We start from the raw sequence: 21,967 nt of genomic DNA on the forward strand, positions 1-21,967 counted from the left end.
AAAGCAGCATCCTTTAGATGCATTTTAACCATTCTAATATTTTATTTTTTTGTATAATCTTCACCACCAAAAGCAGCATCAAACTGTCTAGTAAAAGACAGCTTTCTGAGAATCTATCTTACCATACGTCAAACTTAACGCTCTTCTCTCCAGGCTTGAAGTCTCTTTTAGTATCGTTTTCCTTTGCTAAAAGCATCTTTGGAGATTCAGCTACCATGGAAATAGCCGATTCTTTGACTTTCTTTGTGCTCTTCTCCATGGAGAAATTCTTGGGACAAGAGGAGGCAGCTTGTGTATTATGAGAGTTTAAAGTCATTGCTTGGGTGGATCCTCGAATGATAGGTGATATGTTACGTTTCATAGACTTAGGTGCATCAATTACATTGATACCTTTCATGCTAAGACAAGCCTTTGCAGTCGTAATACCATCTGTCTTGAGAGCCTTCTAGGTAAGGAAATCTTCAAAGACCTTCGCTCTCCAGCTTGTGCTTTAGCCCTTCTCTCCATCAAAGCTTGAATTTCTAGATTGGCTTCTAGCTCCTTGTGTCTTTGTATCTTCTCATAATTGGAGAAGCATACAGATATGGTGGCGGAAGCCTTCTAATTATTCACCAAAATTCTATTCTTCGTCTGTTGACACGATGAGAAAGTTGGGCCCAAAGATTGTCCCCAGAAAAGTTCTTGCAAAGAACAAGTCCTTGCTTTGATACCAATGTAAGCGCAGGGAAGAACATGAGAATGAAAATACTTTGAACTTAACCAACTCAATCAATTAACACCATGAAAATTAGGAGAGAGAGAGAGAGAGAGAGAAGAATTGACACCACATTGAGAGGGGAACTAGCTCCTCTCCCTTGACAAAAATTTATTGAAACAAAAACACGGGCACCAAAGTGCTTGAACCATATGCAAAAAGACTGATTTTCTACAATTCTGAAAATTAGGGCTTCAAATTTCTGCAATCTCCGAGCAGCAAGTTGATTCTCTTCTTTAGTGCTTGGATTAGATCATGGTTGTCACATCCGATGGCGTCCGATTAGTACAGTCTGATGGTAGTACGGTACTAATCGGACTAATAAATCTTGGACCTACGTCCGACGAAAGAAAAAATACATATAATTTTAAGTCTATGATTAATGTTTGGACCTACAAGTTAAAACATAAACTCAGAGATTCAAGTCAAAAGTACAAAAGAGAGTTGAAACAAAACTCGAGAGTGTACTATGTAGTATGAATAATGAAACAAACAACTTTATTATGAGCCAGATGTGCAACCTCATACACAAAGTGTACAAAAATGGATTGAGATAAAAGCCATCATCCATGGCTCAATCTGAATCAAGATACATGATTACTCTAGGTGCTCATATCACTCTCGACATCGAAGGTGAAATCATCCTCGTCACCGCTTGAGGAGCCATCACCCTCCTCAACAAAATCACCCTCACTAATGACATTGCCCTCGTCATCATACTCGGGCTCTCTAATCTCTAGGTGAGAGGCAGTGATAGGTATGTCCTCCTAGGCCGAACTAGGAGTACTTCTCGAGCCACTCCCACGCCTCTTGGGCTGAAGCATGGTCGTAGGGGTTTCTACCGGTGGCTTCGTAATGGTGGAGGAGTCAGGATAGCCCTTGCTGAAAGTCGTCACTATACGCACATTTCCTATAGCAAGATGAATGCAGTTTAGGTTGTAATCCACATTACAGTTCATTTGCTTCTTGAAAGTATGACCTAATAGTGACATATTACCGGCTCCTTTAGTGTCAGGCAACACATGGAAGAAAGCTGGTAAACTTTCAGACTCTAAGGGCCCCACAAGCATCACGGGCAGCCGATATGGATGCCGAAGTAGAAGTTTCATTGCTACCGGTGCAAGGGCGAATAACAATATAGGCACGCCATCCACGAGTGCAAGAGACCCGCCGGTCTATCTCCTCGAGCTCCAAGTAAAGCTCCCTAAAGATTTGCTCCTCCTCCAAGTCTCTCTTGCGAGTCACACTTTTAAATATACTAGCAGAGAGCTTGAGTAAATCCACATTTATCTATACATTTAAAGAATACGATACCTGTCTTGCCATAGACATCTCATGCATATTGCGTAGCATACGTAAATTGGAGCGACAATAAATTAGTCGCTCCAATTGTCGTATGCTAAGCTTGTTACGAATTTGGTGTGCATGAGGAAATAAACGGACCAATTCCTCTCACATGCACCCGACGAACAATCCTAAACTATATGAAGAAAAAGTACGTTCAAACTTTAAGTTTACAAGTTGTAAGTTGTAACTAGAATTAAATGAAAAAAAAAAAATAGGTGCAAAAATGCATAAGGCCACTCTTTGGAGGTGAGGCAATTGATAGCCAAATGACTCCCACAAAAAAAAGAGGCTTCACCAATGATTCCCCCTTCCAAAAAATGGTAGATGTGAAAGTGGTGTCCCACTGATCGCTATAATTAATGAGCTCTTGGAAGAAGGCACCATGGTGCTCTTCCACCAAAGCCTTTGGAAGAAAGGCATCACGATCAACAAGGACATTGGCATCCATGAAGGGAGAGAATTTTTTGAAGGCGCGATGCAAGAGTGCCGCAAACCCATGTATGGGTCGCTTCATCCACTCCCATCTTTTCTTTGTCAAAAAGAGAATGTCATCTTTTTTAAGAGTGGTATCCAAGATATCACTACAGTAGCTGTAAGATGATAGAGATTTAGAGGTGAAATTTAAAAAGAAAGTATGAGACAATATGAAATATAGATTCTAAAACTAAAAAGAAGCATGAATCATTAAAAATAAATAAAAATAAAAACAATACCATGAAGAAGAGGCCTCCCCATCCAAGATGGTCAACGATTGTATCTCCTCTATCGCATCCTCCATAAGATGATAGAGAAGGCCAATAGTAGCCCCCTCCATGCCCGTCATGTGAAGCACCTTGTAGATGGGAGTGATGGCAATGATAATGCCCCTCACATCCATCCAAAATTCCTCCTTTAAGCAAAGCCTTTGAACAGCCTTTGCTTCCACTCGACTTGATGTGGACTCCCCTTCAAGCCATTCCTTAAACTCATCTGATATAACTGTTTTTTGTAGCTTGTTGCGAACATCATAGAGACGCTCGAGGAGAAGCCACATGGCCACAAACCGAGTCTTCGAGGGCTTCTTCAACTCCAAGTCCGAGTACGAGCGATATATCGCAAAAACTCGGACCTTGGAGTTGACAAAGCCAACGATTGTGCAAGCATCGTTGACAATCCTCGTCACCCACTCCAACTTGCCTATATCTTCCATAAAAAGATCTAAACAATGTGAAGCACATGGTATCCATACTATGGACGGAAACTCAGTCTCAAGTTTCTGCCCCACAGATGCACAATTCGAGGCGTTGTCCGTGACAACTTTCACCACATTTTGTGACCCAACCTACAAGATTATACACGATGAAATTAGAATAAATTTGGGAGGTTAAAAAAAGAGATTACAAAATAATGGATTTAGAAGCATTACCTCAATGATGGCTTGTTGTATGTGCCGATACATGAACAAGCCCGTGGTTCTTCTTCCCCTAGTGCCCGCATCTACCGCTCGTAGGAAGTATGTGCCAAGTGGGCAAGAGACGAGGATGTTGATGATCCCCCTTTTTTTGCGGTCACTCCATCCATCGGATAGAATAGAGCATTCATACTTCGCCCAACCGGCACGCACGGGCTCAAGGGACTTACCAATCCTCTCTCTCCTCATTGAGTTTCTTGGTACGCATGTCATTGTATGTGACACCATACCATCCCTCGTATAGACCAACGGTGGAAATGGCTTTCACCATCTACTTCCATCGATCCACTTCGTGTGAGATGGAAGGATCGAGGTGCAGCGGAGATTCAGTAGACAGTGTGAGAGTGAGAGACAGAGTGAAGCACGACACCCAAGAGAATAGACTGAAAGAGTGTAACCAGAAAGTACAAAGTACAACCCTTAAACCTTAGGGTTGTAGGGGGTGTTCACACCCGACACACACTAAGTGCCCATAAGTGTGTAACATAAGCACATAAGTACATACGACAATAAGACCATAAGTCTGGGGGAAAAAACCTCTCCTACCGAGAGTAAAAAGTGCCCCAGTGTCCTACTAATCACCGACACTCTCATATGAGCGTAGGCGTAAGTGAGGCGTGAGTCAAATACCCAACAAACTCCCCTGGAGTGAAGAGTGATCAAGAGTACAAGGATCATTCGCCACCAAAGGATATCAAATTTAAAGCATTGCGAAATGCTTCAAATTTGTCACGAGGAAGAGCTTTGGTGAAGATGTCTGCCACATTACTGGTGGTAGGACAATAGACAAGGCTGATATCACCTGCATGTAGCCTCTCTCTGACAAAGTGATAATGGATCTTAATGTGTTTCGTGCGGGCATGAAACACTGGGTTCCGTGCCACTGCAATGGCACTCTGACTGTCAGTGAACAAAGCAGTAGGCTCCGTAACAGATACATCCAAATCAGCTAGCAAGCGTCTAAGCCATACGCATTCAACTGTGGTAGTGAAAGCTGCCTTGTATTCAGCTTCACATGACGATGTGGCAACAGTGGATTGTTTCTTGCTAAGCCAAGAAATGCAAGAAGAGCCAAGAAAGAAACAATTGCCACTAGTGGAGTGACGTGTATCATAATCACCAGCCCAATCAGAATCACTGTAAGCATGTAACTGCAGTGGTCCCCCCTTGGCATAAAGCAACCCCAGAGATCGAGTACCCTGCAAGTAGCAAAAAACACGCTTGACAGCTTGCCAATATGACATACGTGGCTGATACATATACCTGCTCAAAGCTGAAACTGCAAACTGTATGTCCGGCCTAGTGTTGCATAGATAGATAAGACATCCAACTGCAAGAGCATATGTATGTATATCAAACAAATCACTGTCATCATGTAATGACAGTTTCAGTCCAGGTTCCATGGGAGTACAAATTGGCTTGCAATCCTGTAAGCCAAACTTCTCAAGAAGCTGCCCAATATACCTTGACTGTGATAGCCCAATACCTCAAGCATTATGTATGAACTGGATGCCCAAGTAGTAATGCAAAACTCCCAAGTCAGACATGTCAAAAGTTTGCTGCAAATTTTATTTGAATGCTGAAATCTGATCAGCATGTGTTCCAGTGAGCAGAAGGTCATCAACATAAATACATATAATCAGCATAGATCCCCCTTCTTTACATACGTAAAGGGTAGACTCAGATGAGCTGTTTAGAAACCCCTGACCAAGCAAGAAAGCATCTATTTTTGCATACCAAATAGTGCCTTTTTGCTCTAGGAGCTTGTTTCAAACCATATAGTGCCTTTTTGAGCTTGCATACCAAATGTTCTGAGCCTTCAACTGCAAAACCAATGGGCTGTTGTACATAAACTTCCTCCTAAAGTTCCCCATGTAAAAATGCAATCTTGATATCTAGCTGATGCACTGTCCAACCATAATGTGCAGCCAAAGCAATCATAGACGTGATGGTCGTCATACGGGAAGTAGGAGCAAATGTCTCCTCATAATCAATGCTCTTTTTCTGTGCATAGCCTTTAGCTACAAGCCGTGCTTTGTATTTATCAATGGATCCATCTGCTTTCCTTTTCAGTTTGTAGACCCACTTCGTTCCAATGGCTTTCTTCCCAAATGGCAAGGACACCAAATCCCAAGTTTGATTCTTAGTAATAGAATCTAATTCAGCTTGCATAGCTGCCATCCAATGCACACTATGTTGTGCATCCTCATAACATTCAGGCTCTTCATTATCAAAAGTACTTGCTGCCATAATAAACTCCATGGTATGTGCTGAATCATGCAAACGAGTTTGCCTTCTAGTACGACCAGCCATGGGTGCATCCAAAGGACTATCTTGCATTGTCTGCAAATACCATCTAGGTAGCTATCTAGCATCTTGACTGTGTGCAAGCTCTTGCTGAATTTCAGTTTCAGCATGATGCTGACTATTCCGATCAGCCAATGGCTGAATTTCTACACTTTCCATAGGAGCAGCTGGCTGAACATTAGGTTCATTTTCTGAAGCTCCAGCTGAATCACGAAAAGTAATGGGCAGCAGCCCTTCAAAAACATCACGGGCAGCCTGATATGTGTCCAAACCAGCCAAGGATAATTCTGATTTTTCATCAAAAACAACATCCCTGCTGACAAAAACCTTCTTTGTAACAGGATCATGGAGTCTGTAGCCTTTCCTCTCATTGCTATATCCCATAAAAATGCACTTAACAGCCTTGTTGTCCAACTTTTTTCTAAGTACCTGTGGAATATGGCATAGGCAAGACACCCAAAGGTACGAAAGTGGCCAACAGAAGGTTTACGGCTGTTCCAAGCCTCAAAAGGTGTGATGGTCTTCAAGGCTTTGATAGGGCATCTGTTCAAAATATGGCAAGCACACATGACTGCTTCCATCCAAAAACTATGAGGCAAGCTTTTTGCCTTCAGCATACATCTGGCCATCTCCATGAGTGACCGATTCTTCCTCTCTGCTACCCCATTCTGCTATGGAGTATAGGCTGTAGTATACTGATGGACTATGCCCTTCTGCTGCAAAAAGGAATTCAGCATAGAGGACATGTATTCCCCCCCTCGGTCCGAACGGAGAGTCTTAATCTTGCATCCAGATTGATTTTCAACAAGTGTACTGAAAGCCAAAAATGCATCATACACTTCTGACTTCTTTTTCAAATAGTAGACCCAGCAAAAACATGTAAAGTCATCAATGAATGTCACAAAATAATAACAACTGCCCAATGACATGGTTTGCATAGGCCCACAAAATCTGAATGCACCAACTGCAATCTGGTTGTTGCGCTGAAAGCAACATCACGAGGAAATGAGAAACGAAGCATTTTCCCTAAAATGCATCCCTCGCATAAGTTCTCAGGAGGTCTCTCCAAGAGAGGTAAGCCATCCAACATCTGAGTACGCTGCAAAAGCATCAAGCTGCCAAAGTTTACATAGAAAGCAAATTCTTCTTGATTCCAGGCACAAACAAAGCATCCTGCAGGCGGAGAATAGAGCCATCAATGGCTGTGAGCTGAATCTCCCCAATACCACGAACAGGGTATGATGCATTATTGGCACACTGTACCGATTTCCCAACGGGAGGTGCACTAACTGAAGCAAACAAATCTCTGCGAGATGTAATATGTCTAGAAGCACCACTATCAAAGAACCAAGTGTCAGCATCCTCTGTAGAGCTAAGTGCTCTATCGGCCCAAGAGATGTCATAACTGCAAGTGTAAAAACAATAGTCCCTGTCCACAACAAAGGACGCGGACTCACTAGCAGTGGAAGGAGTAGTAGAAACAAACATTCCTGACTCCTTCTTCTTCTCTTTGGCAATACACTTCCTGCACTCAGTGATATAGTGGCCGGGCTTCTTACAATAGTGACATTTTCCTTTTTTAGCTTGTGTCCCCCCTTGTGTCTGATTCTGCGATGTGCCCGAAGTGCCAGAACTCTGTGGAGCACCTTGTTGTTTTTGCCTTTCTGTCTTGCCACAAAAGCCTGCTCAGAGACTGTAGCATCCACACCACTATTTTTCCTTGTTTTCTCCTCCTTTAGAAGCAAACTAACCAGCTGAATAAAAGTGAGTGGGTGCTCAGCAATCCTCATGGTGAGGTTCAATGCAATATGAAAAGACAAGTATGAAGGAGGTAAGGAATTCAAGGTGGTGGATATCAACTGTGCATCCGAAAAATACTCATCTACATTCATGAGCTGCTCTCTCAAGTCCTGAATCTCATTTAAGTGATCCTGCATAGAATCACCCTCATGCATCTTCAAAGTTTCCAACTCTTTCTTCAAGAAAGAGATCCGAGTCTCATTCTTTCCTGCAAACATATGCTCCAAAGTCAACCATGCATCTCGTGAAGAAGATGCTGAACGGATGTGAGGTATGATGGACCGCTGAACTACCAGAGCAATCAGCGACAAGGCCTGTGCATCACGTGTATCCCAAACTTTATGAGCTACAATTCTTGGAGGAAGTGGCTGAGGTGGAGCGGGCTGAGGTCCCCGTTGTCCACGTGCGCCATGGGGAGGAGGAGTAACGGGGGCTACAACAAAAGAGGAAATTGATGCTATCATTGCATGGTTCTTTTTTCATGATCACATTGCATTCAATGTTGCGAGATCAAAATATTTTAAAGCAATGTGCAAAAATATTGGGGAGTGTGGCCCAACTTATACTCCTTCATCAAAGACCTTACATACCACTTTGTTCGAAAGGAAAAGGCAAGTGGTGGAGCAAGCAGCTGAGAAAACCAAGTATGCATGGCAAAAGAATGGTGTGTCACTCATTTCAGATGGATGGAGTGACTCGCGTAGAAGATCTATCCATGGGGTGGTTGCTTACTCTCAAGGTGAGATGTACTTCATTTCATCTCATGATGCTTTGAAAATAGAAAAATCAGCCGATACAATTGTTGCTGAGTGAACAGATGCAGTGGAGTTTATTGGTAGAGATGATGGTGAGCCCGTAAATAGGGCAATAGGTGTTATTTTGCAAAATGTCAATCCGCATATTATTGTCTCTTATCGCAGGGCTCACTATTGAACAACTTGCTAAAAGACATTGGAAGGTTGCCATGGATACAACCTATCATTGATAATGCAAATTTTATGGTGACCTTTGTGCTGAATCATCAGCTCTTGCGCCATGAGTTCAGCAAGAAGTCCAAAAAAATGCTACTAAAATATTTTGAAACTCAATTTGCATTCAATTTTCTTATGTTGGGTTGATTGAGCACATGCAATGGTGCTCTAAGACAGCTCTTTATTAGTGATGAGTTTACTTCTTTACCATTGGCTATATCACTACTACTGGGATAGAATGCAAAGAATTGGCAGAGAAACTTTGTTTTGGGAGGATGTGAAGTGCATTGACGCTATGGTGCAGCCAATAATACATTTGTTAAGGCTTGTGGACAGTATGCAGCCATGCATTGGCAAGGTCTATGAGGCCATGGACAGGATGATAGAGAGATTGAAGGATTTAGAGCCTGATGCAGACAAGTATGAGTCCATCCATGACTTCTGCATCAGCAGATGGAATTCTTACTATTTCCCCTTGCATGGAGCAGCGTTTGTTTTGAATCCTGCGTTTCAAGGTGGCAATCAAATGAAAGACAAAGAGATGCAGGTTGGTTGGAGGACTATCTTGGAGAGAATGGTGCCTGATGTTGATATGAGGATGGTGGAAGAACTTTGGCACTAATGGGCCTGAGCTACAAGATTTGGCCATTCACGTACTTCGTCAGGCAATTAGTTCATCTTGTTTGGAATAATTATGGAGCTCCTACAGCCATATAGCATCAAAAAAAAGGAATCGCCTTGGCACACGAGGCAAATGATTTGGTTTTGGTGAGTACCAACTTGTATATGCTTCGTAAAAGCATGATTGCAAAAGCAAATCCTTTTGTGGAATGGGAAGAGCAACAAACAAAGGAACCAAAGGAGCACCATCAAGATGAGGATGAGGATGAGGATGATCATAGTGATCATCGTGATGAGGAGGTTTCCAAGTGATACTTGCAGCCATGGCATGACTAATGGCCCATTTCAATTTGCCTTTGTGCCATCTTTCATGTATCTTGGGCCTTGGCATTGATGATATGCCATTTTGTCATTTTGATTTGCAATAGTCTTGACTCTTTTTGTCATTTGACATTTTGAATTTATCAAAGTAGACTGTTTACTTCAGTCACATCCCACTTTTATATCTTTTAACTTTGTACTCAATGAAATTTCATTATCAATGCTAATTTGTCAAATGAGTCATGACATATGTGCTTTACTCTCCCCAACTTATTTTTATTGTATTATTAAAATTAAAAAATTAATGAGCTTTGCACTTGCCTTGAGAGATGGTCCTTTGGGCTCATTATTGTGAATTAATGTTAAATTAACTTTTGTATGTTACTTTGATGATGCACATTTTGGACAAAGGTAAAGTTAAAAAAATTGTTAATTTTTAAGTGTATTTTGAATGTTTTTAATGATGTCCCATGTCAAAATAATAGGTAAGCTCTGCTACCATGTCAAAAATAACAGGTATGCTCTCATACCATGTCAAAATAAGCAACAGTGCAAAGAGACGCTAGGGTTTGCAAGGAGTAACACAGAGTGTGTATGGCAAACGCTTAGAGAGAAGAGAAACTCAAAAACACAACACGATGATGATTCACTGAATCATGCTATGAGAAGAAAAGTTGATATAGCAGAGCTGAAGCTCAAAAGATAACTACACTATCCTTTATAAATCAAGAAGCAGCACCCTTGGTTTATCTACACAATGAAGGGAGCGAAACGCAATCCTTTGGGAAGCGGGCTATTGAAGTAATCACTGGAAGGTAAAGAACAACTGCTGACGGAACAAACCGCAATCCTCTAATGCTGTCAGAGATGTGGAAGATGATCACCAGCTGTCGAGGAAGTAAAATGCAAGTCCTAGAGTGTCGGAGCTGTCAAACGTAGAGAAAGCAAACCAAATGTTGAAGCAATTTAGATAATGATGATGCCAGATGATGGAGGATAAGCCAAGCTGCAAAAACGTAGGTCCCATCAGCCCCTTTGACAAATGAGTGACGCCAAGTGATAGAGGAGAAGCTTGCAAAAAACGCAAGTCCTAGTAGCCCCTATGATAGACGAGTGACGCCAAGTGATGGAGGAGAAGCCAGGCTACAAAAACATAGTCCCAACAATCTCGTGATAGACGAATGATGAAATCGCTGATGCTCGGTGATATAGACAGTCGCCAAAGGCTAGGATGCAAATGCCAAGCTGAAGATGATGATGCCAAGCAAGGAGAAGGCCTCCAATCTAAAAAACACAGGTGAAGATAGAGCCTGATGGAGAAGGGTACTGGCACCAAGTAGATGATGGTGACACCAGGTGGAAGATGCCCCAAACCCAAGGCCTAATGATGGAATAGAGTACCTGAAGCAAAAGAGGAAGGGTGAAGGCAGTCATAAGTTATGAACCACAATGTCCTCCTGAAGGGGTGTGAGAGTGGTGGAAGGGGCTGGTAGGAGAAGGAAAGTGGTGGTGGTGACTAAAGAAGGTGATGACGAATGATTGAAAAGAGAGATAAGAATGAAAGAAGTGACTGTCTATTTATAGGCATAAGCTGTCTAGGGTGGCGCACCACTGTGTGGGTGCCCATTGAAAAAGTGGCCAAAATGCGGACACCGGCCCTCTTTGGGGCTATTTGTGCGAAGCTCAAAAGGAAGTGTGTGAACTAAAGAAGTGGTTTCTCAACACCCCCTCTCAATCCCAGAAAGGAATGAAGAAAGAGAAGCGAAGAGAGATACAATGAAGAAGAAGAGGATTCCGGAGATCTAAGATTTCCACCTGAAAGGTAACCTGTAGTAAGGAACAATAGACAGGATAAACTATAGAACCTAACTCCACCTCGAGAGAGAAGCAACTAGCTCCGTAACTCCATGCTGAAAAGAATTCGAAGGCCTCGTCACCAAGTCATGGTTGAACCTCCAAGGCCTCGATCTAGGCAGTCTCTAAAGATCCTGGGTATCAATAGAAGAAATGACTGCTCAAAGACAGCCATCCCCGAAGAGCAAATGGTAAGTGATGCACTTCATGATGAGTAGGTACCCCCCCAAGGGTGGAGATGCAAGGGCTCACTCTAAGGTCGAAGAAGTAGAAGCTCCCTCTAAGGACAAAGAGAGTATATTCCCCCCTAAGTCCTGCTTGGTGAGAGATAGGGAATCTAAAACTCATGAATCACAAACTCCAAATCATCTGATGACGAAGGAAATGCCGCCAATCATGCCGAAGAAGATATCTGGGGTGTCGAACTCCTAGAGGTGGCCTCTCGAACTTGAGTAGTCGAGGGTGGGGAAAAGGGAGGCTCAGACTGAGCCATGGGTAGGCAAACATTGTTGTCTCCCAGTGGATCCGAACGCGAAGCCAAAGTAATATAAGGGGTCGAACAATCATTCTCTCTCAAAGGGGCAGACTACTAAGGGGACAGTATCCAACAATCATCATCTCTCAAGGTAGCAGACTGCAAAACCACACGTTGTCAAGGTGGCATTCTTAAAACACTAGAAGAAGTAGAAGCAACCTCTATAGCGCATTGTGATGGTCGTGATGAGGCCATGGTACCAGTCAATCCTCTTGTGGCTCGAAAGAGCTTAGTGCACATTGGATGCATCTTATTGCCTTGAGCATAAAAATCTAAAAACCGGTTCAAAATAAATTCTATGGCCCAAAGGAGAGAGGTGGCACTGCGAGTGTCTAGGGGTAGACACATATACTCCGGCAGGGTAGAGAGCAAAGGTCCATGTAGGCAAGCATCGGTGGGAGTTCCAATGATGCCAAAAGAGGAGCACCCAATGGCCTATCCATCTACCTGTGGAAAAGCCATAGCACCAAAGTGGCAACCTGTAAAAGGGTTTCGGAAGGGGGAAAGGAAGAGAAGGGTATCTCGATCTCTTGGTATTGCAGCGGAAATGAAGGGGAAAATCAGTAGATGATGTCAAACCCACAACCTGTCCTTGCTTTCTCTGATAAACAAGGTCTTTAGCTCTCTAAGCTCCTACAATCTGATACCATGTCAAAATAATAGGTATGCTCTGATATCCTATAAAAAATAACATATATGCTCTCATACCATGTCAAAATAAGTGATGGTGCAGAGAGACACTAGGGTTTGCATGGAGTAACACAGAGTGTGTATGGCAAACATTGAGAAAGAAGAGAAACTCAAAAACACAAGAACACGGTGGTGATACACTGAATCAAGCTATGAGAATAAAAGCTAATACAGTGGAGCCGAAGCTCAGAAGATAACTGCACTATCGTGTCTAAATCAAGTGGCAACAACTGTGGGAAATCTACACAATGAAGGGAGCAAAACACAGTCCTCGGGGCAGTGGGCTATCCAAGTAATCACTAGAAGATGAAGGACAGCTATTGAGAGAGCCAACCGCAGACCTGTCAAGTGTAGAGAGAGCAGCCCATATGTAAGGATGAGCCGGAGCTGCAAAAACGCAAGTCCCAACAGCACGTATGACAAACGAGCAACGCCAGCTAATGTAGAAGAAGCCAAGCTGTAAAAACGCAAGTCCCATCAGCCCTTATCATAGACGAGTGATGCCAAGTGATGGAGGAGAAGCCAAGCTGCAAAAACGCGTAAGTCCTAGTAGCCCTTGTGATAGACGAATGATGAAATCATTGACGCTCAATGATGTAGACTATCGCCAAAGACTATGATGCAGACGCCAAGCTGGAGATGATAACACGAGGCAAGGAGAAGGACTCCAACCTAAAAAACACAAGTGAAGGCGGAGCCTCATGGAGGAGGATACTAACGCCAGGTGATGCCAAGTGAAAGATGCCCCAGGGCCCAAACATAAGGTGTGATGATGGAATAGAGTGCCTGAAGTAGAAGAGGAAGGGTGAAGGAAGCCACGAGCCACGAACTGCAATGTCCTCTTGAAGGGGTGTGAGAGTAGTGGAAGAAGATGGTGAGAGAAGGGAAGTGGTGGTGGTGACAGAAGAAGGTAGTGAAGAATGATTGAAGAGAAAGATATGAATGAATGAAGTGACTGCCTATTTATAGGCATAAGCTATTAGGGTGGCGCACCACTGTGTGGATGCCCTCTGAAAAAGTGACCAAAATGTGGACACTAGCCCTTTTTGGGGTTGTTTTTGTGAAACCCTAAATGAAGTGTGTAAACTAAAAAAATGGCTTCTCAACATCCCGGTCCCCCATTCCCTGTCTCTGTCCTCATTAGTGTTCCTATCCCCTTTCACTTGTGACTATGTGGTGAATAAAAGGGATAGTCAGATTCAACATATCACAAAACGGACAAGCTATATTGACCACCACTTCATGTTGGTAACAAAGGAATCTATGGAAGATATGTGGAGAAGCAAAAAAGATAGATGAAAGTAAAGGGAGATTGCCCTAGGAGACTACCATGTGAGTTGCACTGAATATAGTAAATCCAGAGTTGACCACTCTTTGACCGAAAAGGGATAGATATGCACATATGCATGTTTACAAAAACAAATGCCAATGCATGGGGTTATCCAAGAGGAAATGCAGATCAACATGCTCATATAAAACATTATGCAAGGGTGCCACTTGGACAGTGCCCTCATGGGTGAATTGTTCACTTGCCCAAGCGCCCTCTCACAATCATAGTCATCCAAAGGATACGAATAATGATATAATGTACAAAAATAATGTCTATGAAGCAATAATGAACCAAAAACCTACCACCCTCAAGGGAAGAAGATTGTCCCCTCTCAAAGTGGAAGGGAAAGCTAAAGAGAATCAAAACGCGCCATCAATTTGAAATAGTAGGGGAGGGGGCCCTCGTCAAAATGTTTGCAACATTACCTAATGAAGACACAAACTCTAGATGGATTGTGCCGAGCTCAATCTACTCTCTAGTAAAGTAGTAGTGGACACCAACATGTCACATCCGCTAATTAATGATGGGGTTACTAGCTAGTGCAATGGCACTCTGGTTGTCGCAATAGAGGACAATCAATGAAGTACATGAAAAATATAGTATCCCTAGTAAGCTCCTCAAGTAGACAGTCGCTGTGGGGTTGTCAAAGAGGACCTGATATTCTACCTCGACTATGGAAGTAACCACTATCTCCTACTTACGGCTTGACCAAGAAATAGAAACCATACCCAAAGAAAAGATATGGCCATCATGAGAACACCCAATATCCCAACCTCTAGCTCAATCTAAATCAGTGTACCCTAGCAAAGCAAACCATGACCATATCTCAAACCATAAGAATAAGTACACCCAACGGGCCTTGCTCCCACATGAGTTCATCAAAGCTGAGTTAGAGGCACACTGATTTTAGTAGAGGCCCTCACCCAATCAGTCTCATTCATACACAATATATGGGTCTACCTAGACATAGATATGCATGACTAGATCTTGAGTCCTCTTGACAGCTTGCCAGAGAGGAAGATACCTCATGTTGTGTGCACAGATGTCAGTAGCTACATGGCTTTAGCATGGACAATCTACCCCTCCTTTCAGTATTTCCTTGATGCACCATCCCTTACTCTGAGCCACATAGAGATTGGCAAGATCACCAAAGTGGACCTCACTCACTTGGATACCAAGAGAATGTGGTTGGCATTAGCACAAGTGTGACATTAATGTGACATTAAAAGTAATATTTAATGTTACATTAAGGTCATAAGTGTGAAATGTGACATTAAAAGGGATATTTAATGTTACATTAAGGTAAATTTAGGGGAACATGCACGAGAGTGACCGTCCGGGCTCTTGGGCGCCCGAACGGGGTCAAGGGGAGCCTAGAGAGTAAGGGAGTTCAGGAATAGTAGGACTCCAGCAAGTTGACGGCTGGCAAAGAGATAAGATTGAGGGCCAGCACTTATCTAGGCGTGGCTGGGAGATGAAGAACACTCGTGCTTCCATCAGTTTTCAGAATCTGAGCCCGAAATCTAACATTGGTATCAGAGCCTATGTTTCTGATCATTAAGAATCTGTCAAGCCGTCATTCAAGAAGCGGGCCATCAGTTAGAAGTGTTCTGTTCCATCGCGTGAGAAAGTGTGTCGTCTATCCTGTCCCGTCGCGTGCAGTACTTCCGCCCTACCCCGTCACGCGACCTGACGGAGTATTTCCGCCCTGCCCCGTCACGTAAGAAAACGGGCCGCGAAGAAAAATTAAAAGGAAAAGCCACGTCACGTCACATTAATGTGACCATTTCGTTGTGGGCAGGAAACGATTACACCATATCAAGGCGACCCGTCTCGTCACGGACAGAAAAGAATTTTTTTTTTTTTTTTTTTTTAACGTAAGGACCAGGGTCACGAAGACCAACCAGACCAGCGCGAAGACCAACTAGGACCAGGCGAGGAGCCACCAGCATCCGTGAGGACCAGGAGTGGAGTCGCCAGCATTCGCGAGGACGAACCAGCTCAGACGTGAAGCTGCCAGCAGCCGCGAGAAACAGATCAGAAGTGGAGCTGCCAGTATTAGATTGCTGTTGACAGATAGGACTGCTTCTGAGGCGGATAAGACTGCGACTGCTGTGAGACAGGCAGAAAACTTCATACATAACTGAAGCCACAGCCTGCCATAAAAATCAGGGAAGTATTTTATCTTGTATGCAAATTTCTTATTTTTGCTTTCCAATTCCAGTGTATTAATGGCAGAAAAAGGGAAAGAAAGGGTAATGGAAAGTTCTAGTTCTGGGGATCAACCTATGGTAGATCCCCATGAACCAGACATACAAGAAGAACAATGGGAAGAATTTTTTGCCACGAGAGAGCAATTTGATGATCTTTCTGCTCGTGTGCAAACTCAGGGGGTTCAAATGGAGTTTTTAACTCAAACACTAACTGAAATAAAATCTCAGTTAACTTTATTGTTGGAAAAAGACAAAAATAAGATAGAAATCTCGGATGTCCCATCTTCATCGAAAGATTTAGATGTGACTATGCGAGATCCTAAGGAACCCCAAACCTACCATAAATTGAGGGATAATCCGGTTTTAAAGGATATGAAACCACCTCAATTTTACGGGGAGGAAAAAGATAGGAATAAAGATACAATCTTTAATTTCCTCCAGAAATGGGAAGATTTACATAAATTAAAAAATACACCACCACATCTCCAAGCATTGGAGGCCAGTTTAACTTTGGGGCCCAAAGCATATAAGTGGTGGCGAACCTTAAAGGAGGCGAATAAAATACCTGAAACTTGGGCTCAGTTTGAATCCGTATTTTTAAAAGAATTTCTTCCTGAAAATGAAATGGAAAGAAATTGGGAAGATTGGGATTATGTCAGACAAAAGGGACGACCCCTACTGACATATTTGGAGGAATATCGTGAGATAATCCTCAAACTAGAAGGAATTGATGAATTCCAAAAAACAAGAGGATTCATTAGGGGACTGGATAAAGCCTGTAAAAAGGAAGTAAAACGGAGTTTACCTAAGACACTTGAAGAGGCAATTAAATTTGCATTAATTTATGAAGATAGTATGCGTCCAGGTACACTCACCAGTCTCACTGATATGGAGCCCAAGTCTAAGGAATTAGAAACCTCAAAATTTGTGGGCAAATTTAAAAGAAAAATGCCATTTTTCAAAGGTAAAAAACAACCCTTTGAAAAGAAACCATATATGAGGCCAAAGCTAAGTCCTGATGACTTTGATAAGGCCAAAAAACAAAAATTGTGTTTTAATTGCCTATCCCCTAACCATGCTGCTTGGAATTGCCCTCAAAAGAAAAAGGGGAAAGACAAAGAAAAGGACAAGGGCAAGGGAAAAGAAAAACAAATCCATGTAGTGCAGACCTTAGAATTAAAGGGCCATGAAAAGTATAAATCTTTAGAGGTCTTGCACATGGATGTACAACATAAGTGTTGTATGTCAACTTCTTTGTGGCAGCCTACTTTTGGGCCACATGATTTACTTAGAGTACATGGATTGGTAGCTGGAAAACGGGTTAGAGTCATGGTTGATGACTCTGCCACACATAATTTTATAAATTATGCACTTGTCAAAAAATTAAAACTTCCCCAACAAAACAGTGAGCATCAATACGTTGTGCGTATGATGCAAGGCCAAGACAATAAAATATGGGATACCATGGTGTTAGATTTCGGGCTCAGATTCTGAAAACTGATGGAAGCACGAGTGTTCTTCACCTCCCAGCCACGCCTAGATAAGTGCTGGCCCTCAATCTTATCTCTTTGCCAGCCGTCAACTTGCTGGAGTCCTACTATTCCTGGACTCCCTTACTCTCTAGGCTCCCCTTGACCCCGTTCGGGCGCCCAAGAGCCCGGACGGTCACTCTCGTGCATGTTCCCCTAAATTTACCTTAATGTAACATTAAATATCCCTTTTAATGTCACATTTCACACTTATGACCTTAATGTAACATTAAATATTACTTTTAATGTCACATTAATGTCACATTTCCTTCCCCTTAAGAATCGGTTTCGTCCTCGAAAACGATATTTGGAAGGTCTAACTGTAAATCGGGAAACCTTTTCTTTAAAGTACTTACTCGCTCCCATGTTGAGCTTTCCTCTGAACAATCTTTCCACTTAACCAAACATTCTTGATAAATAGTATTCCTCGTTCGTCTATTACGAACATTTAATATTTTTTCTGGTTCATGTGGATTAGATTGGTCATAGAATAACTCCTCAATATCATCTTTTAAGATTAGATTATCCAAATCACCCACCTTCTTCCTTAGTTTGCTTACATGAAAAACTGGATGTATTTTACTACCAGCAGGTAGTTGGAGCTTGTAAGCCAATTCTCCCACCCTTTTAAGTATTATGAAAGGACCACAATACCTTGGTGAAAGCTTTGGACAATGTCCCTTTTTCATAGTTTTAGTTTGTTCAGGCACCTTAAGATATACCAATTCTCCTTCTTTAAAGGAGATGTCTCTTCGGTGAGGATCTGCATATGCTCTAGCTCGACTTTGAGCCTTTTTAATATTTTCTTGAGCAAATTTTAACATATTATTCATGTCCTCCAAAAAGTATTTAGCTGCCTGAACCTTTTCCTTATGCAGTCCTACTGCAAAAGGAGCTCTGGGCTGAAACCCATACATCAACATAAACGGACTATATCCAGTGGAAGAGTGTTTGGCACTGTTATATGCAAACTCTGCTATCGGTAAATACTCTTCCCAATTAGTTTGCCTTTTACTCACATATGCCCTAAGCATATCTTCAAGAATTTGGTTAACCCTTTCAGTTTGCCCATCTGTTTGCGGATGATCCGCCGTACTCATGCTAAGTTTAGTATCCAATTTCCTAAATACCGCACGCCAAAAATGGCTATCAAATTTTCTATCCCGATCAGAAATTATATTTGCCGGAAGGCCATACAATCGGTATATGTTCTCTACGAACAATCTAGCCAATTCTGGTGTTTTAACATCAGTTGAAGTTGGAATAAACCTAGCCATTTTGGTTAACCTATCCACAATTACCCACACAGAGTCGTGCCCCCTCTGTGTTCTAGGTAAAGCAACAATAAAATCCATGGAGATACTCTCCCATTTTCCCGAAGGAATTTCTAATGGATGGAGAAGTCCTCCCATTTTTAATTTTTCAGCTTTATTAACCTGGCATTTATTACATTTGACCACATAGTCAAGGACGTCCTTATTCATTCCAGGCCAATAAAACTGCCTTTTAATAAGACTATAAGTCTTATTAACTCCTGGATGTCTCGCACTAGGGGTATCATGACACTCAAAGAGTATCTGGCGCCTTGTTTCTATATCTTTCGGGACACATACCCTACCCTTGTAGAGTAAATAACCATTATCAATGGTAAAATTCTTCCACTTGAATCCAGTTTGAGCAACCCCTGATGCTCCATTTCCTAGTTGAACATCTTCAGATATTCCTTCCTCAGTAGAAGCACTTTCATTTGGATCCCCATTTTTTATTGCTTCCCATATGTTGGAATATGCCGGATCAACCTGACATTTCCCTTTTAAAGATTCAAGCAAGTTGGAAGTGAACTGAGTGAAACTCAATTCATTAATGATGGGCATTCTGCTGAGTGCATCAGCTACTATATTATACTTTCCTTTTCTATATCTTATTTCATAGTCGAACTCTTGGAGGAGTTCGGCCCATCTGGCTTTACGCCCATGTAAATCTAGTTGATCATTAAGCCACTTAATGCTTTCATGATCCGATAAAATCAAAAGTTTGGCACCGTACAAATAATGCCTCCATTTCTTCATTGCATGTACTATTGCATACAGCTCCCTCTCATAAACAGAATAATTCTGTTTTGCACGATCTAATTTCTTGCTTTCAAAAGCAACTGGTCGACCTTCTTGTAATAAGACCGCGCCTATTGCCTTGTCACTGGCATCAGCTTCAACCACAAATGGTTTATTGGGATCCACTATTAATAATACTGGAGCTGTAGCAATAGCTACCTTAAGTTTTTGAAAACTTTCATTTTGGTCTGTTCCCCAATTAAAACTTTTCCCTTTCCCTTTAAGTTGGTCTGTCATTGGAACAGCTATTTTGGCATAATCTCGAATGAATCTACGATAAAATCCAGATAAACCTAGGAAGATCTGCAGCTCTTCCAGGTTCCGTGGAGATGGCCATTCAATAATTGCCCTTGCTTTTTCTGGATCCATGTTGATTCCCTCTTTCGAGATTATATGCCCTAAATATTTGACCTCTTTTGCAAAGAATTCACATTTAGTTTTCTTCGCATAAAGGGAATGTGTTCTTAACAGTTGGAATACTAATAATAAGTGTTCCAAATGTTCTTCTCTTGATTTACTAAAGATCAAGATATCATCCAAAAAGACTACTACAAAATGTCCTAGATAGGGCCGTAAAACACTATTCATCAGCTTCATAAAAGTAGCTGGTGCATTAGTGAGACCAAAAGGCATCACTAAAAATTCATAATGCCCGTATCTAGTACGAAATGCCGTTTTGGAAATATCTTGTGCCTTAATTCTTATTTGGTGATAACCTGATCTTAAGTCTATCTTTGTGAAGAATTTTGCCCCTTGCAATTGATCAAAAAGATCTTCCATTCTGGGCATAGGAAATTTATTCTTCACCGTTATTTTATTAAGTGCTCTATAGTCAACACAAAGTCGCATAGAACCATCTTTTTTCTTTACCAATAAAATTGGTGAAGCCCAAGGTGAATTACTGGGTTGAATAAACCCTTTATCCTGGTAATCCTTAATTTTTCTCTCAACTTCTTGATACTGTGTTTCACTTAACCTATATGGTGGTTTTGAAATTGGGTGTGTGTCCTTATTTATATCAATTGGGTGATTTATTTCACCCCTATCTGGTGGAAGGCCACTAGGTAAATCAGAAGGAAACACATCTTTAAAATCATCTAACAAACTGTTCAATTCATTATTTACATTCAATTCGCAAACATAAGAAAATTGTTGCTTTATATTATAGGAAGTAAAAGTATTTTGTACAGGAAAAGACCATAGCATATATACCTCACAAACTTCCTTCTTTATCAGCTTTTGAACTTCAGTAGAACACAGCAAAGGATTATCAGATACTTCATGTTCACCTTGAATGACAAAAGTCTTACCATCCCTTTCAAATTCCAGTGTATTATGGTGATAGCTACGTTTTAAGGATGGTTCCAATCCCCATAGCCACTCCCTCCCTAGAGCAATATCAGCTCTTTCCATATTCATTATTTGGAAATCAAGCTTATCTTTATATCCTTGGATCTCGATTTCCAAATTGGATACCATGGTATCCCATATTTTATTGTCTTGGCCTTGCATCATACGCACAACGTATTGATGCTCACTGTTTTGTTGGGGAAGTTTTAATTTTTTAACAAGTGCATAATTTATAAAATTATGTGTGGCAGAGTCATCAACCATGACTCTAACCCGTTTTCCAGCTACCAATCCATGTACTCTAAGTAAATCATGTGGCCCAAAAGTAGGCTGCCACAAAGAAATTGACATACAACACTTATGTTGTACATCCATGTGCAAGACCTCTAAAGATTTATACTTTTCATGGCCCTTTAATTCTAAGGTCTGCACTACATGGATTTGTTTTTCTTTTCCCTTGCCCTTGTCCTTTTCTTTGTCTTCCCCCTTTTTCTTTTGAGGGCAATTCCAAGCAGCATGGTTAGGGGATAGGCAATTAAAACACAATTTTTGTTTTTTGGCCTTATCAAAGTCATCAGGACTTAGCTTTGGCCTCATATATGGTTTCTTTTCAAAGGGTTGTTTTTTACCTTTGAAAAATGGCATTTTTCTTTTAAATTTGCCCACAAACTTTGAGGTTTCTAATTCCTTAGACTTGGGCTCCATATCAGTGAGACTGGTGAGTGTACCTGGACGCATACTATCTTCATAAATTAATGCAAATTTAATTGCCTCTTCAAGTGTC

At 41.7% G+C, this 21,967-nt stretch overlaps 1 protein-coding gene and 1 pseudogene across 6 annotated transcripts in view; both read right to left on the bottom strand.

Annotated features, from left to right (window-relative positions):
• The window catches only part of LOC148035886 (uncharacterized), a 70,988-nt gene that overhangs the window by 9,839 nt on the left and 39,182 nt on the right, over positions 1–21,967 (bottom strand). The window lies entirely within an intron of this gene.
• LOC148035887 (uncharacterized) lies at positions 675–16,121 on the bottom strand (annotated as a pseudogene).

The sequence above is a fragment of the Lygodium microphyllum genome, chromosome 5 (genome assembly GCF_053477565.2).
Source record: "Lygodium microphyllum isolate KBCC chromosome 5, Lygodium_microphyllum_v1.1.10, whole genome shotgun sequence".
In the NCBI taxonomy this organism is placed as follows: domain Eukaryota; kingdom Viridiplantae; phylum Streptophyta; class Polypodiopsida; order Schizaeales; family Lygodiaceae; genus Lygodium; species Lygodium microphyllum.